This window comes from Adiantum capillus-veneris, chromosome 30 (assembly GCF_014529385.1).
Source record: "Adiantum capillus-veneris isolate H3 chromosome 30, ASM1452938v2, whole genome shotgun sequence".
Taxonomy (NCBI): domain Eukaryota; kingdom Viridiplantae; phylum Streptophyta; class Polypodiopsida; order Polypodiales; family Pteridaceae; genus Adiantum; species Adiantum capillus-veneris.
The window spans coordinates 5,452,017-5,471,099 of record NC_140960.1 but is presented as its reverse complement, the minus strand read 5'-3'; the positions used below and the strand labels follow the sequence as shown (position 1 = coordinate 5,471,099).

At 42.7% G+C, this 19,083-nt stretch overlaps 1 pseudogene; it reads left to right on the top strand.

Annotated features, from left to right (window-relative positions):
- Positions 1-9,545: 9,545 nt before the first annotated feature.
- Positions 9,546-10,217, top strand: LOC147417475 (small ribosomal subunit protein eS4 pseudogene; annotated as a pseudogene).
- The last annotated feature ends 8,866 nt before the right edge of the window (positions 10,218-19,083 follow it).

Sequence of the window (19,083 nt, the reverse complement as noted above, 5' to 3'; positions counted from 1 at the left end):
TGGACCGCATAGTACCAGTGAATGCCCTACTTTTAGAGTAAAATTTAATGGGAACTGCAATGCCTGTGGGAGGTATGGTCATCAAGCTAAGGATTGCATAGTATTTAAGTGCGCGATGGCGAATAGACCAACCTTAGCATGGGCAGACACACCTTGGCCCCACCTCTTGAACAAACGTCACAACACATGGTCCCTAGGGCCCAAAATGTTGTTCAAACAACACCCTTACCACCTCCAGTGCTAGGACCGCAACCACCACATCCGAGAATCACTTATGTGAATCAAGTGGGTTGTGAGTCATCTATTGCTTGTTTGGAAGACTGTGAGGAAGATATAGACCCTAATATTGCCTATGGGATGGATGCGCTTGAAGAAAGTCCACAATACTACATGGAGGACTATTGGGGACAAGTCAAACCTGTCTATCAAGTAGCTGCTCTTTTTGCAAGAGGCCAAAATATCAATTACACTGCTAAGAGACCACCTCTTCAATGCTATGAGTGTGGAGGTCCACATCGTGTGGCCGAGTGTCCTATTAGGCTACAAAAGAACGCCGCACTAATGCAAACCAATCAAGCCAGCACGTCTACAATGTCGATACTCATGTGTAATCGATGTGGCATAGATCATTTGATTGCCAATGTCCAAATAATCCAAATGCACCGTAGATCACGCCATTAAACTTGATTGAGGTTATCGAGGAGCCATCAAAAAGTACACATATGGTACCGGTAAATGTATTCACACGATCGATGCTCCAAAAACAAAATTAGATTCTTGAGGAAAGAGACACGGCATTAATTGCCCAATCTCAGAAAAAGAAGAAAATACGAAGGAAGAGATCGCAAAAAGCAGCGAAGTCAGACCCCAGTTCAAAGACCAACTTAGGAACTGGTAACGACCCCGTATATATGAACGACGTTGAAGAGGATTCTGGTTCAGGTGAAACCATGGAGACCAAAACGACCACTAAGATAGAAACCAACAAGGAAGACCTTCACGAGCCACAATCGCTAGGATCCAAGAAGAAGATAGGAACTTATCCAAACCCTACAGAGGAGATCGAGCGAGTCAAGCAAATAAGGAGTTTGGTAGATGTTACCATATACATGTGGTAGTGATGTGTGTGAACACACTAGGACCGCCGGGGCATTTTTTCCCTCCTTAGGATGTTTTTTCCCCGGAGCATTGTATATACGCCCATCACTCGAGGGCTATCTATCTTTCCATTGCACACTAAGTAACACACTCTCTATTGTGTGCCTTGAGCTTCCTTCGTCTTCTCCAAGCTGTGTGTGTTTCTCTGCAACCCTAATTCCAACAATTGGTATCAGAGCAGGTTACGTCCTCCCGGTCTTGGTCGCCAGCTGCGCCAGCATACGCCTACTCACTTCCTCCAATTACAGTGAGGTTTGGCGAGCGTTCACAGGTCGGCCTCCGTTTCCAGTATAGGCAAGTCTGCACAGGCATTTTGTCATTTTGTGCAAAAATTTTGTCGGTGTCGTTTTTTGCATAAAAGGTGCCTTACAGTCTTCTACGGTTTGTGCTATATAGAACGTGTTGTTCCCACTTCATTTCTCCTATCTTCGGGCAGTTTTCACATCAGGTGCAGCATTTACCATGGCTGACAACAACACAGATGTCTTCAAGATGTTTGCTACTGAGGACAGGTTGGATGGGGACAATTTCCCTATGTGGGCTTATATGACGCAACATGTTCTTGTGTCAAAGGGCGTCTAGAACATTGTGCAAGGCATTGCTATACGTCCTGGTTCTGAGGATGTAGGCGATGTTGAGGATGTTGCAGGTCTTGCTGCAAGGATTGCTGCTATTAGAGTTGTTTTGCCTACGGCAGAACAAGCTCGTTGGTATGTAAAGGATGCGCAGGCTCATGCATTGATTGCGTTGTCTGTGAAGCGCACTATTGTTCCTCACATCCGTTCAGCAAAATCTGCAAAACAGGCTTGGGATATTTTGGCTGGTCTTTATGCAAGCCACAATGAGGCTAAAATTGCTTTGCTGCGTAAAGAGCTGGAGTCGAAGGTTATGCTTGAGGAAGATGATATGGACACTTTCCTTGCTAGTGTCAAGGATATTAATGAGCAATTTATTTCTGCAGGTGAAGTCATTTCAAATAGTTCCCTTGTGCAGACTGTTCTCGATGCCTTACCAAATTCTTACTAGACTTTTGCTAGTACTTGGAGACTGATGACCCAAGGAAATCCTAAAGTTGTCAAGTTTGATGCATTATGCACATTGCTGTTGCAAGAGTCACTTTCCAGAATAAACAGAACTAGGCAGCGTGCAGTTGAACAGGCTTTTATTGCTTTTCAAAGAAAGGGTGGTAACAGCAATGCGGCGACTTCTTATCGTTCTGTTGCGAGTGGCAAAACTTCTGTTCCTAATGCTTCTGCTGGCAGCAATTCGTCTAGAAATTCTGGTGATAAGGGCAAAAAGAAGATGCGTTGCCATTATTATAAAGCTAATGATCACTTGATCAAGTCGTGTTCTAAGTTGAAGGCCAAAGAGGCTAAGAAGAAAGAGGGTGGTTCCACTGCAAATGCCGGTTCCACTACAAATGCAACCATTGTTGAGTCTTCTATGAAAGTAGACTGTGTTGCTGATGTTGATGCAGCATGGGCTTTTACTGCAGAGTGCACTTACAATCCTGTTATCCATGATTCATGCTTGTCAGTTGCTGCAGATTCACATGTGTGGTATTTCGATAGTGGTGGTACAAAGCACATTACCTCACATCGTGAATTGTTTACCTCTCTCGAGTCTGTCCCTCATGGGAATTCAGTCACTTGTGCCAACGATGCCTCTTATCCGGTTCAAGGAGTTGGAAAGATTGTGCTTACTGCTGCAAATGGCAGTTCCTTCACACTTGTTGATGCACTTTATGTACCTGGGATCAAGAAGAATCTCTTGTCTGTATCCGCACTTGCTAGACTTGGACTTGTAGTCAAATCTATGGATGACAGATGTACAGTTCATGATCTCAGTTTTGGTGATGGAATTGTTGCATCTGGCCTTTTGTGTCTTGGGCTGTATCAGCTCACTTTGTATGACAAGTGTGGAAATTTTTTTGCAAATGCTGTTACAGATTCAAGGGCTATTTCAGATGCAAAACTTTGGCATGCACGTTTTGGTCATCAGAATTTTGCCACTTTGCTGCGTTTTAAAAATCTAATATGGTTGCTTCTTTGCCGCCTCTTGAAGCACCTGTCAAACATGTTTGTGAAGACTGTATTTTGGGTAAGATGCAGCGTTCTAAGTTTCCAAAAGGATGGTTCAGTTCGGGCCACATGCAGGTTGCAGCTTGTGCATAGTGATGTTTGTGGGCCCATGCAAACTCCATCCTTGGGCGATTACCTTTACTTCATGACTTTCATTGATGATTACTCCAGGCATGCATGGGTATTTCCGCTTAAAGAGAAGTCCGAAGTTTTTATGTGCTTCAAACAATTTCTGGCTATGGCTGAAAATGTCTCGAAATGTACTATGGGCACCCTTCGTTCCGATCAAGGGGGGGAGTATATGTCTCATGAATTTAATGCATTTTTGGCTAGTTGTGGGATAAAACACCAATATACAGTGCCTTATACACCTCAGCAAAATGGTGTTGCCTGAGAGGAAAAATAGGTCACTGACAAAAATGACGCGATGTATGGTCAAAAGTCAAGCTTTGCCGCATTCTTTTTGGCTTGAGGCCATCATGTGTGCCACTTATGTACTTAACAGGTGTCCTATGAAAGTTTCGCAGTCTATTACTCCATATGAAGCATGGCATGATAGAAAGCCTTCTATTGAGCACATGCATGTTTTTGGTTGTTTGGCATATGCTTTGGTGCCACAAACACAGCACAGAAAATTGGATGATGAGGCTGTCAAATGTATTTTTGTTGGTTATAGTGCTAAAAGCAAAGGTTACAGGTTGTATCATCCGCAAACAAAACGTATTCTGGTTTCACGAGATGTAGTGTTTGTGGAAGATTCTGTTCAGCCCTTGTTGTCATGTACTAGAGACAGTAATGTAAGCTCACAGGACATTTATAACACTTTGTTGCCTCTTTTCAGTGGTGGAAATACGAATGTAAGTTCCAATGAGGCAAATGTACATCCTATGGGGGTTTCTGAAAATGTTACACATCAGCCTATTACTGATGCAAATGTACATGATGTACTTGATGAGAAAAGGGCTGAAAATGAGCAGGCTAGAGGTATGCCAAAATGGCTGGTGCACACTTTGCGTGACAGTAAATTGGATGCACCTTTGTCTAGTCGTACTCGTTCAGGCTCTCACCATGCATCTTATACATCAGATTATTATGCTTTGGCTGTGTCTAGCTTACATGATGTTGAGGAGCCTCTGTCTTTTGATGAAGCACAAAATTCAGCAAATTGGATGGCTACCATGCAATCAGAATATGATGCACTTATAGAAAATGACACATGGACTTTATGTGATTTGCCTCCTGGCAAAAAGGCCATTGGTATGAAGTGGGTTTACAAGTTGAAACGCAAGCCGGATGGTGAGATCGATCGCCATAAGGCTCGACTTGTTGCAAAGGGTTATGCACAGCAAAAAGGCATAGATTATGAAGAGACTTTTGCTCCCACTTGTCGTATGACTACTGTGTGTTTTTTATCTGCATTGGCGACTCATTTTGGTTGGGATGTACGTCAATCAGACAATGTTATTGCTTTCTTGAATGGTGACATAATTGAGGAAGTTTATGCTATGCAGCCTCGCAGTTTTATCATAAAAGGACAAGAGGACAGAGTGTGCAGATGTAAGAAGGCTTCGTATGGGTTGACTCATCAATCTCCTCATGCTTGGTATGAGAAAGTTGACACTCATTTGGTCAAACGAGGCTTTCGTAACAGTAAAACAGAAAGCACATTGTATGTAAAGCGTGAGGGTGATGTACTTCTCATTGTGGTTCTTTATGTCATTGATTTGCTGATCACTGGACCAAATGAGAGACATATTGCTGAATTTAAGGTTGATTTGAATGCTACTTTCAAGATGAAAGATTTGGGGTTGTTGCATCATTACTTGGGTACACAATTTAAGCAGTGTGATGGTGGTATTGCCTTGTGTCAGAAAAGTTACATAGAGACATTGCTATGTAAGTTTGGACTTGAGGATTGCAAACCTATTGCCACTCCCATGGAAATAGTTTTGAAGTTGAGTCTACATGATGCTGGCGATCCTACTGATGTCACTCTTTACCAAACTGTTGTTGGCTGCCTCATTTATGTATGCAACACGAGGCCAGATATTCAGTTTGTAGTCTCACAGGTCAGCAGATTTATGCATAGCCCAGGGTCTAAGCATTGGCAGGCTGTCAAGAGGATTTTCTGCTACCTTAGTAGCACTTTACATCTTGGCTTGTTTTATCCCAAGGGGGGGTCATTGCCGCCAAACTTACATGCTTTTCCGGACTCAGATTGGGCTGGTTGTTTTGACACGCGAGTGTCCACAAGTGGTTTTTGTTTCATGCTTGGCAGTTCATGTATATCATGGTTGAGCAAGAAGCAACCTACTGTGGCCACTTCGAGTTTTGAGGCTGAGTACAGGGCAGTCTTCATAGCTACGGTTGAGTGTGTATGGCTCAGACGCCTTATGGATGATTTGGGTGTTGGACAAGACACTGCCAATACTATCTACACTGATAGTCAGAGCGCATTGGCAGTTGCGAGGAACCCAATTTTTCATGCTCGCACAAAGCACATTGAGGTGCATTACCACTATGTCAGGGAGAGGCTCTCAGCAGGAGAGATCAGCTTGGCTTATGTGCCAACACAGGACAACCTTGCAGATCTTTTCACAAAGGCATTGTCTTGTGAGAAGATTGAAGCTTTCCGCAAAGCTTTGGGCTTACTTCCCTTTGTGGACTGATCATGTCCTCAGGGCATGGCACTTCCCTTTACTCATGTGCCAGCTCTCGTTCACCGCATCACTCCAAGGGGGATTTGTTACCATATACATGTGGTAGTGATGTGTGTGAACACACTAGGACCGCCGGGGCATTTTTTCCCTCTTTAGGAGGTTTTTTCCCCCGAGCATTGTATATAGCCCATCACTCTAGGGCTATCTATCTTTCCATTTCACACTAAGTAACACACTCTCTATTGGAGGAATTCCAAATTGCGAGCGAGATTTTTTGAGCGAGCTTTAAACCGAGCAAGAAAAAACAAGGTACTTCATAAAAAAAGGCAAACCCGTCAAGGTTTATCTATTGCTTTGAAACACCACCACAAGTGTAAAAGAAGAATTTTTCTTATTCTCCTTGATTATGGCCTTGAGGGAACATCCCCCTTGGGTGTAATAGTTGGAACCATTTATGGGCATGTCACGCAGATAATGGTACAACAAATGAAAGATATTGTATTTTTATTGACTTTGGCTATTGCTATTGCATGCTATGGACCTTCGTTATTGCGACATCGACATTAACAATTCTTGGACATAGTGGCCCCATGATTTAATGGATTGGAGTGTGTTTTGCCTTTCTTCTTTTATAGTTTTTTGTGTTTTTCCTTTCTTATTTTGTAGTTGTTCCTAATACAATGAATGATGACAATGATACATGTAACTTCACCTTCTGTGTTCTGTGTTATGGCATCAACAATGCATGTTGCACCGTTTGCCACATCGATTGTCAAGTCAATATTTTCAGTGATCATGCAGTGCACACAAATTGTGATCAAATCTAGCTCATTGAACTTAGGGTCTAGGAGCCACTACTGAAGGACATTTATGCTACCCGCGTTCATCTTCATTTCAAGTTTTATAATGTCGATTTGATTGTACAATTTATTCAAGGCAAGGTTGTTATGGTGTTGAACGTCTGACATCTGAGTACAGATTATCGTAGTAGATTGTTGATGTAGTCATGCACATGCGCTTCATCTAGAATACATGCACCCAAGGTACAATTGTTCTCATCTACTGGTTTTCTTTCATGAAAAAAATGGTGAGAAACTGAAGAGATTCAGGGTCCGTTGCATGTCTTATAGAGCATGACATCTTGTACAAAGTTGCATGTAGCCAGTGGACAGAACTTGTGATATGGCATGTGTTACAAAGCTCCCGTGTGTGACTACAAACTAGGGGTAGTTGGGCAAGATCACCGAGCAAGAGAACACATTATTTTTTAAAGGGATCTGCCAATTTATTGCTTGTTACATTGATATTTTGTCTTACGATTAGGTCAAAAGTCGTTTGGGTTAATATGGATAGCCAACACCCTGATGGCATCGCCAACACCCTGATAGCATCAACAAAAAAATGTGTTGAACGAGCCTACGAAGGCAATGAGTTTTGGTGGTTTGACTCCAGATTAGGCCAACTAATCATCGATTGAAATATGATTATCTTTTGTTTCAGTAGCACTAGAACAGACCTCTACCATTGGTGGATTGCACGAAATATCTGATCTTTGAGAATGCTCATCACGTCGGCAAGCATCCGAAGTACCCTCCAGCTTGATGATCTACGAAATATAACCAGGGTTTGAAAGGTCTCCGGTACTCCTTTCCGATTTTGCCCGGCTTATTGCTGCACAGGCAAACTGCGCGGAAAAGAATTGGTGTGAATCTTGAGAATTAGGCATGGGAACCTTCTACATCAGAATATATACTTGGAGCCACATAACTATAACTAGTTGCACCTGCAGAAACGAGCTGAGTAAGGTAGTTGAAGCCGGACATATTGTTCAGCTAGCCACTGCATCTTGTTGCATAGAAAGCTGCTATGATTGAAGGATGGCCGAGGAGAGAAAGATGAAGCCACGAGAGGATAACTTACACTCCTCTCAGAACCTGCGCCTGGTGCTGCAAAATCTACTAGATAGAGTAGGATCTTTGTGGAACTGGATTTTGTGTGGATGCATGCACATTCACTCTCATGCACAGAAAGACAAGCTCCATAGTTTGTTACTCGCCTGTAGCACAGGGTTGTTGAATCTGCTTCTAAGCTTTTCGCGCTGGGTATTTTTTAGAGCTTTTCATGGCAGTGATGTTTTAAAAAATAATTATATCTAATGCCACATGGTGGCTTCTGCTTCAGAAATTGCAAAAAGAGCCTTGGGCTCACCAAGTAAAATAAAAAAAATCTGTCTCTAGCCATCTGCGCCGGCGCGGACAACCACAAATAGTTTTTTTTTCACTATAAAAGTGACGATGAAGCCCGCGCATGCCAGCCTCATGGACAATCGCATCAATTGATGGCATGGCGACGGCCACAGGCGGAGTTGTGTGTTGCGGCCTCTCCTGCAGTCCAAGATGCTGCGCCAGACGTGTACTCCCAGCATCACTATTACAATTGCTTCTTCTCTATCGCCTTCTTCTTGTTCTCTCTCTCTCTCTCTCTCTCTCTCTCTCTCTCTCTCTCTCTCTCTCTCTCTCTCTCTCTCTCTCTCTCTCTCTCTCTCTCTCTCTCTCTCTCTCTCTCTCTCTCACTCACTCGTACTAACGCACATAGGGGAGAGAGAGAGAGAGAGAGAGCAGCGGCAGGCCCCTCGTGTTCCAACTTCCGTGTGTGAGGGTGGGGGGCGGGGGGGCACAGTAGGAGCTAGAGGACTCTAGCCTATATGATATCAGTTCTACCCGAAGACGCTATGTCAACTCTGCACGCTGCCAGCCCTCGATTCAGGCACCCTCGCACAGAGAGAAGCTTGATAGGACCAATAGGTGACATGTCTTATTACTACTTTAGGTTCGGGTGGAGATCGAGGGTACGCACGTTGCTGCAGGGTTGAAAAAAAAATCTGTCTCTAGCCATCCACGCCGGCATGGACAGCTACAGACAGTTTTTTTTTCATTCATGCTCTTCGAAGGTGTTCAAAATCCCTCAGGCTTCTTTGCCTCCCTCTAGCCATCAGCGCCAAGAGAGAGAGAGAGAGAGAGAGAGTTTTTCAAGTGGCTAGAGAGTTAGCAATAGCCTTTTCTCTCAGCTTCCGAAACACCTTGCGGACGCGCTACTCTGCTCCTCTAGACGACTTCATAGAGCTCTTCCTGTTTGCTATGTCCTTTCGGAGTCGGACAACCGTCCTTGCTAGCCTTGCCTTTTGGACAACCGTCCTTCGAACCTAGTCCTGGTCTTTTTCCTTCAGAACCTTGGGAAGGCGCTAGCCTTGCCATTCTCCCGAGTCCCTCATGATCCTTGCCCCCTTCTAGTCTCAGCTTGAAAACCCCATTAGGGGTGCATCCCCACAAGTGGAGCTTTAATTTATATCACTCAGGTGCATCTTGATAGTATTCACCTGAGAGAGGGAGTCGAATCAACCAGATATTCCTTACAGTGGCTGACTCTCAGTGTTTGCCATTGCTTCTCGTTGTCCAAGCACAATAGTGCTACTGCATGCACTCCTTGGCCAACTCTACCTCTTGTACATGATGCCAACTCTAGCTGGACTATGGATATGTCGCCTCTCTGTTGAGCATCACCTCTGAGCCATGCTAGCAATTTTCGGCTCACCACGTCCCATGCAGCAAGCACATAAGACCAGGGAATGTCTGCCAATGGTTGTCTTGTTGAGGAATCGGATGAAGTATGCCTTGACCTATCGTGAAGTGGTTGCCATTGTGATGTAGCAACTCATCTCTATGGATGGGAAAGTAAGGACGGACAAGTGTTACCGTGCTGGGTTTATGGATGTTGTGTCCATTGCAAAAACCGGAGGGAACTTCCGGTTGCTTTAGGATTGCAAGGGGAGATTCACTTTGCACTCCATCAGCCTTGAAGAGTCTAAGTACAAGCTATGCAAGGTCTGAGCTGCTTGCTTCGGTGAGAAGGGGATTCCCTACATCACTACATTTGATAGGTGCACCATTGGCTATCTAGATCTCCTTTTCAAGGCCAATGACACCATTAAAATTGAAATTGAGACTGGAAAGGTTGTAGAGTTCATCAAGTTTGACATTGGCAACATTGTTATGGTTACTGTGGTCGCAACAAAGGCAGGATTGGGATTATCAAGCACCGTGAAAAGCATAAGGGAAGTTTTGAAATTTTGCACGTACAAGATACTGCCGATCAAGAGTTTGCCACCCAGCTTGGCAATGTGTTTACTATTGGTAAAGGAATAAAGCCTTGGGTGACACTACCAAGAGGCAAGGGTATTAAGCTGTCTATTGTTGAAGAAGCCAAGAAAAAAGCAGGAGCTCTAAAGGGAACTGTGGCTTGAGTTTCTTTTTTGAGCAGGCTTCTCTTTTGCAGATTGATGTTCCCTTTTGAGGTATAGTACTAGGGTCTCTTAACACAAAGAGTTTTTTGAATCAGGCTTGTCTTATGCTCATGTGAAATTTTTGAGCTCAAGCTAATTTTGAATGCTACGATGTCTTTTACTTTTGGGACATTTTAATATGAGTGTATCCAAGCTTGTTATTAGGATTAAGGTTGTGCTTTTGATATCTCAAATGAGGAATTTTGCAGAGGTGTATCTAAGTTTTATATTGTGTTGTTATGATGAGCAAGAGTCTTCAGAGCTGCTTTTTACTCCGAGAGAGAGAGAGAGAGAGAGAGAGAGAGAGAGAGAGAGAGAGAGAACATCTGTGTGGGAAAGCAGTTAGTATCATAGAGAACAAAAGTTGATTTCAACATGCAGGAATCTAACTACAAATGACCATAAATGAAGAGAAGTGCATGATGAGGCAGGTCGATGCAGGCGATGGTGATCAGACGCAGCTTCCGTTGTTGCCGAAGATGATGCAAGCAATGTTGATGTTGAGGCCAGGGCAAGTGGTTAGCGATAGGTTGGGCAAGGTAAGCTTCACACATGGAGAGTCAGAGCCTAGCAGGCCGGCACCAGATTCAGTAGGGACGTGCAATGTACTGTCGGAGGAGGCGGCTATGCTGCGGCACCACTCAGTCCGGCCATTGCCACCATTAGCACCAGAAACACTGTGACCATACACTTGCCAAAAGCCATCCCTCTCTCTCTCTCTCTCTCTCTCTCTCTCTCTCTCTCTCTCTCTCTCTCTCTTTTAAAAAGAGAAGGAAGCGTCAATGCAAATTTGCATTGACGCTTCCTTCTATTTTTAAGAGAGAGAGAGAGAGAGAGAGAGGAGAGTGAGGGTTTCTGTGTGTGTGTGTTGTTGCAGCCATCTCACTCGTCATCTCTTTTCTCGCTCGTCGGCAAGCTCTGTAAAGTTGCCTTTCTATCACCTCTACCTCTCTCTTCTCGTCCATCCAGGTGCTTTTCGATACAGGCCATCCAATGCTCGACTATATCGTGCAACTTTGTTTCTATAGTATGAGGTATTGTACGTGCAAGTGCCAGCTTCGATCGCTCAACCCTAGCCAATCCCAATCCGTATTCTTGACAAAAAAAATTGCTCAAACATATGAAGCCCAAGCGAGAAAATTCCAAGCCAAAGAAGAGTAGAAGCAGAGGTGATTATAGTTAAATAAATAGAGATTGAGCCAGAAGACAATATTTTCAAATATTGTGTTACTTTTTTTTAAGGAAACTTTGATATTTTGGAATTTAGGAGGTATTCTATCCATTAAAAACTCTTTTTGTTGTAGTGCATCAATATATAACAAACAATAAATATTATGTTGATGATAAAATTTAGTATGCGTACAAATACTTGCTCGGGTTTGTCTTTGCTCGGAAAAACTCGCTCGGTGCATGGTAAGACTCTCTCTATTGTGTGCCTTGAGCTTCCTTCGTCTTCTCCAAGCTGTGTGTGTTTCTCTGCAACCCTAATTCCAACAGTAGAAGATACCCAAAGGGATCTAGAACCAACACTTAGGTACATCTAGATTACAAACACCGTGTTCCATACGCAACAACAACCTCACCAAGTCCATAGACCCTTAGCCATACCTAGTGTTATCCAAGAAGAAAGTGACTTAAAGTCATGGGAACGTGGGCGTACTCACTTCTTGATGGAAAGAATGTTTACAGAGGGACTACCTGATCCTATCGAAGAAATGGAGATCCCATCTTCCCCATGTCAAGGGATTGAAGCCCAAAAGGTGGCGTTAAACATTGCCAAATTGATGGATTTCATGTCTTCAGAAGTTAGAACCACCAACATGTCCAAACTATATAAAGACTCTGAGCTAGTCTCAGCTCTTTGAGCCTTCCTCAATGGAGAACTAAAGTTTGGGCTACCACAATTTGCACAGATGGATGGAGCTGGGGAGATGCCAATAGAGGAGGAACACTTAGATCCACAACCCAACATAGATGAGAACCTTGTGGTAGAAATACATGTTAACAAGTTGGGACATTACTTTGAGGGTGATGAATCCAATGCAACCATACCAATCACTACTAAGGGATTAATTGTGAAAGGAATCCTTGATGGTGGCGATGTGGTTAGCATTGTGACTAAAAATTGATGGGAAACTATGGGAAGACCTCACCTTGCAACCACAACCATAGTAGTGAAGATGGCCAATGACTCTATTGTTAAACCTATTGGGATGCTAGAAGATCTCAAGATCAAGGTCTTTGGACATAAAATAAGAATTACCTTCATTGTTATGGATTTCTCCAAGCACACTATGGCATCGGAGATGATCTTAGGACGTCCTTTCATGAGGGAAGCAAAAATGGTTCATGACTGGTCTAAAAACCATTTCTACCCCCAGTTCCAAGATTCTATCATTTGAGTGGATCTTGTAACTGGTCGAGCACATCCCCTAGGAAACAGGTTTATAATTGATCAGAGATCTGACACCACAGTTCACTCAGCCCCATTGCAGTATTACTACACATGTAAAGCGGACACTGATGTTGGGGAAGATTCTCCTTATATGGATGTACAACTTGGGATGACTGAGTCGGACAATGTGGATTGGGTCCACCTAGCAGCAACCATAGACACTTGGGGAAATAGGGAGACGACTTGGGTAACACCTGAGGGGGATGAAACGCCACCACTCATGCCCTTAAATATGCTAGAAGCAATGCATATAGCTTCTGATGACCTACAAGATGAAGGAACCGGTAGCGTCTCACAAGACTATAGCCCACACGATTTGGGGTCAGAATCATCAATTGAAATTGACTTTGAGGACAAAGAATCTGAGTTAAACCTTAGTGCAAAGGTGGGGACAAACCATTCAGGGCCCAGTGGTACCCTAGATGACAATATATCCAAGGGAGCAGAAGACACAAGTAGCGATTCATCTAGTGACTCTTCACTAGAGATCGGCCGTAATCGAAAATTAGACAAGAAGAGTAAGAGATATAAGAGGTGCCGATATCGAGCAAATGTGCGTGCTAGAATAAATGAAAAGAAATCTACCGCAGAATGGCTTAATTATATAGGGGCATGTGATGCTCATCAGAAGTTGGTAGATAACTGGGGTGAATACCTTCAAAGCGTTATGTGGTGTAGTCCACAACCCATTGACATCGCACAACTAGAGGCTACAAAGAAGCCAAAGTTGAGCCGTACCATAAGGAGACCACAAAATCGAGAGTTAGCTCAACAACAAAAGGAATCGGAAGTGAAATCACAGTCCACAAAACAACAGGACCCCACAAACTTACACCCTGCACCTGAACATTTCAAATCCTATACCACATAGGAACATAAGGTTGTGTATACAAAGGCTCAAAGAAAACCTGTCGATGGGAGCAATGGAGTCTATGAACGGTCCATCAATAGTTAAGGAAATAGAGTTAGCAGACCCAGGAGAAGAGTCCAAACCTGTTTTCATTGCCCAAGATCTGACATAGACTTACTTAAAGAACTTCTCAAGGAATTCAGGGATATATTTGCTTGGACGTACCATGATATTAAAGGTGTTCCACCTTCCGTGGTGCAACACACAATTCCCATGAATAGCATGGCTAAACCAGTTCAGCAGCGACCCTATCCAATGAATCCTAAATATGCAAAGATCGTTCAAGAAGAGATTGAAAAGCTTGTGAAATGTGGATTCATATACCCTATTGAGCACTCAGAATGGGTACCTCCAATAGTGATTGTGCCAAAAAAGAATGGGAAACTCAAAGTGTGCGTGGATCTCAAGAAGGTCAATGCCGCCACTAGGAGGGCCCAGTACCCCTTGCCATATTCAGAACATGTGCTTGAAAGAGTTGCAGGGAAGGAAGCTTATAGCTTTTTAGATGGGTACTCTGGCTACAATCAAAGCACAATTGCGTTGGAGGACCAAGCTAAAACAACCTTTATAACCAACTTTGGAGTGTTCGCATTGCGTGTTAGCTTTCTTAGATGACTTTTGTGTTTATTCCTCTTGGAAAGAACATCTATCATGCTTACGAAAAGTGTTTGAGAAGTGCAGATTGTATTGCATCTCCTTAAACCCTTTCAAATGCCAATTTTGGGTTAAAAATGGAGTCATTTTAGGGCATATAGTATCCAAAAATGGGATTTCCACAGATGAGAGCAGAATTAAAACCATTACTGAATTGCCACCACCTACAAACTATAAAGGAGTTCAAAGGTTCATGGACCATGTTGGTTATTACTGATGGTTTACTTTAAACTTTGCCGAGATAGCTCGTCCTTTGTACAAGCTTCTTATTGAGTTCCAATGGACCGCGGAGTGTGACCATGCTTATGAGTCATTGAAAAAGACCTTGACTAGTGCTCCTATTCTACGAGTACCCGATTGGAATGTAATTTTCCATGTGCATATTGATGCATCGAACTTTGCTCTTGGGTGTGTTCTAGCTCAACCAGGAGAACATAAACTGGACTACCCCAGTAGCTTTGCAAGTCGTCAATTGAATGATGCCGAGAGAAACTACACCACTACAGAGTGAGAAGGTTTAGGTATGATTTATACAGTGAAGAAATTTCGCTACTACCTTCTAGCCAACAAATTTGTTTTCTATGTTGATCATCAAGCCTTGTTGTATCTAGTAAATAAACCTTGTTCCACGGGAAGAATTACATGATGGTTGTTAATTCTCCTTGAGTTTGATTTTACCGTTGTGGTGAGACTTGGTAAAAGACATGTCATGGCGGATCATTTGTCTCGCATACCCAATGGTGAAGCCCCTATTGGAATCGATGATGAGTTGCCCGATACTTCTCTATTCCTAGTCAAAACCATACCTGAATGGAGTGAGAAGATTGTGAACTTTCTAGTTAATGATTTTCCACCCAAAGAGCTTCGTAAGGACATAGCTCGAAAATCGTTAAAAGAATGTGAGCCTTACTCTCTCATTGCAGGAACTCTCTACAGGCTAGGGAAGGATGATATTCTTAGACGTTGTGCCCGTGAGGATGAGTATTTATACATACTACAAGAAGCCCACATGGGTATAGCCGGAGGACATTTCTCAGGGGAACTAACAGCTAGAAAGGTATTGCAATCAGGTTATTGGTGGCCTACCTTATTCAAGGATGCATCACTTTTTGCAAAAGGATGTGATGAGTGCCAACGTTACAAGATCACACAACGAAAGGATAAGATGTCCTTACATCCTGTTAAAGTGACTCAACCATTTGCAAAATGGGGTTTGGACTTTGTAGGCCCAATTAGTTCGGCAGCTCGTAGCACTCAATCTCAATATATTATCGCTGCCACTGACTATGTGACAAATTGGGCGGAAGCCAGAGTGACACGTAAGGCCGATGCAAGGTCAACTACCAAGTTTCTCTTTGAGAACATTATTACAAGATTTGGTTGTCCCTTTGAGATTGTGAGTGACAATGGTACTCATTTTATAAATGGATTAATAAAAGAACTCACTACCAACTTTATGATAGCTCACCATAAGTCCACACCTTATTATCCACAAGCAAATGGCCAAGTTGAGAGCACCAACAAGACCTTAATCTCTATCTTGACCAAAACGGTGGAAGCTCATCACACAGATTGGGATTTAAAGCTTACATCAGCTCTATGGGCTTATCGTACTGCGTACAAAGTTGCCATTAACTGCAAACCGTTTAAGATGGTGTATGGCCAAGAAGCGGTTATGCCATGGGAGTTTGTCGTTCCAAGTCTTCGAGTAGCTTCTCAAGAAGGTTGGGATGGTAACCCCCTAGTTGAGCGATTATATATCCTTGAAAGGCTAGATGAAGAGAGGCAATTAGCTATGCAAAATGCACTTGTGGAGAAAGATAGGAGGAAGAAATGATTTGGCCGCCATCTAAAGAACAAAGATATCAATGTTGGTGATAAAATCCTTATGTATGGAGTGTGTAACGAAAAGAAAAGTTGAAATATGCAGGAAAAGGACCATATAGAGTATGTGAGATCATCCCACAAGGAACCATTCATGTGGAGACTCTTGATGGAGTTCAAACCATTGATTCCTCAATGGGAGCAAATTTAAAAGATAGTAGGATCCTTTAAGCCAAGAGGAGCGACGTGCCATCCATAGAAAAAGGCAGCCAAGGCACAAACAGAATTGAAGAAGATACAAGCTCAAGCTGAGGCTAAGGAGCGACAACAACGCATAAGACGCCAACGAGAAACCGATGAGGATTGGTTGGACTCTGACACACCTCTACGATACCCTATTGAGCTAAACATCACCTATGGAAAAGTGCTATAATGCCTTATTAGAGATGGGTGCTAAATATAATCTGCTATCATATGGGGTGTGGTGTCAGTTAGGGAAGCCACCTCTATCTGAAAGTATTACCCAAGGGCAAGGGTGTCAACAAGAAAAAAAATGTGGTTTTTGGAATCTAGCACACTTTTGTCAGTTATGACAATGGGGTTGTAGCTCAAGACTTTTTGGTCATGCATGTTGGAACTATGGAGGGTAATATAAACCTAGGATGCACGTGGATGATAGCCACCAAATGCACTATTGATTGAGGGACAAGGGGTGTCACAACGCAGAAACCAACTCTTAGCCCTGCCACTCAAGATAGTCCCTGAGATATTACCTCTTAAGGAAATAAAACCCAGAACATTGCATGTCCAAGAGGTTGAACCATATTTCCCCATAGCCCAACTCTCTAGAGCTTCAACTAATGTAGTTGAAATAAAGCTTGAGACACACAAGACCCATCCCAATATAACAAAGAAAACATACAAATGGGTCCCTAAAGCTTCTTTAGTGACCATAGCTAGTGCTAAAAGATAGGAGCCTTGTAAGAGACGTCCCACTCGCCCCAAGAAATGTAAAGAAACGCTGCGTTGGATTTCTAAAAAACTATTGGAAGCCCAAGGCTACTATGAAGGAAATTATCAAATCTGGGTGCCAAAAGGTAAATTGTGCTCTTACTTGTCACCTGGCCCATGTGAGACCAATCCTGTGGCTCCAAAACAAATTGAATATTGGGGAAAGGAAAAAATCACGGAATGCTACACACCCTCTCCAGAGCTAGTTTGGGTACCAAAGAAAGAACGATTTGTTCCAACTAGCTCAAGAACAAGGAAGTCAAATGAAGCTTCTTGCTCTTCATGTAGTTCCTATACGGAAATAGAAGCTTTTACACAACCTCCACCCACCATTGTACATATCCATACAAACAAGGAAGAGTTTGCACCTCCCATTGTAACTTCACCACCTACAACAACGTTGCAAATAAAATCATGGGAGAGTACCTTACCACCCTTGCAACTAGATGAAACGCATAGGGCGATTGAAAACTATTGGTTAAAGCCTTCACCCATAACAACTTGGAACAACTGGTTTCAAAAGGTGACGACATCTTCCCAAAAAGTATGATCTACTCAAGGAAGGGGGGAGTGTTTGCTGACATCCATCATTCACTTGCTTCCCTCTCAACCTTCCTCCCTGACCTCTCAATCTCCAATCCTAGGGAATGTATATATAGAGCCTTATACTCACAAAAACAAGAACAAAAAGTAAAAGAGGAAGAGCCACCAAACAATAATGTGGAAACTTACAAGTTCTAACATAACACAAAATCATAAAAACACATTATGCACAAGAATACGACCCTTGTAATATTTGCACTCTAACCATCATCTATCTATGTGTACAGATATGGCTAGTACACTAGAGAGATCCACTCCTGCCTTGGGTGAGAGGTACCCTTGTTACTTTTCACAAGTGTTTCACATGGTCTTTCCGGTGCTTGCCTGTGAATGGGATTTGGTAGGTATGCTAGCATGTGAGAGGAATTTTGAGGAGTTAGAATGGTTGATACATCTCTTGACCACGACTGATCCATACTTAGTAGAGAGTGTTTCTCCCATTGCACAAGCCTACCCTTTTGACCAATATGACTAAAGGCGTCTAGTGACCTTCTTAGTAAACGTTGGTGCCTTTGATAAAGAAGAAGATTTACATGATTACACGGATGGCACATATGGTCTCATGGATGATGACTTTGTTTTTGTCAACAGCAAGGATAGGGGTTTAGCCTTACGATCCCCCCACAATCTCTACAATATCCTATTCCCTTGACTCTCTAGGGGGAGTGCAAATAATTAGGTTAGGGTTCCTTATGTTTTTTAATTGTGTTCAATAAGTGTTGGTACCTTTTCCTACTGATGTGCCTCTGGAAAGTGGATGTTTGGTGGTGACTATTGTGCAGTTTGTGACTACATAAGGATGCCTTTGAAAGACAACAACAATGGATGTTTACATGTTACAACGGATGTTCTCCATTATATCAGGTGTACTACTTTCTTTTATCTATGCTTCCACATTTACATGTTTGCATCTTGTCATTTGAATTCTAAAATGCATAAAATTTATGAAGTTGTGACATTGCCAATTTAGATGCTATAATTTTTTCAAACTTCTAGTACCTTGTTCTTCTCTTTGAGTTTGGTCTATTAGTTGGTTTTAAATAGGTATCAGGACCTTAGGCTAAACTAGGCCACTTAATTGCTGACTTTAATTTCTAAATAGTCTATTAAATGCAGTAACTTTAGTAATGTTTTAGGCTATGAGGATATACTTCTCTCTACTTTATTCCACCTAAGTGTGACTTGTGTTATGGAAGCCCATGTGTTAAGCTGGTATTTGAGACCTCGAGTCTCCCGGCTAGTTTATGCTCAAGCTGGTATTTGAGACCTTGAGTCTCCCAGCTGCTGGTATTTGAGACCTCTAGTTGCCCAGCTACTTGTACCAACTATGACAACAACAAAAAGAAAACAAAGAAAAAGGGAAAAAAATGGAGAAAAATGTTAAGTAT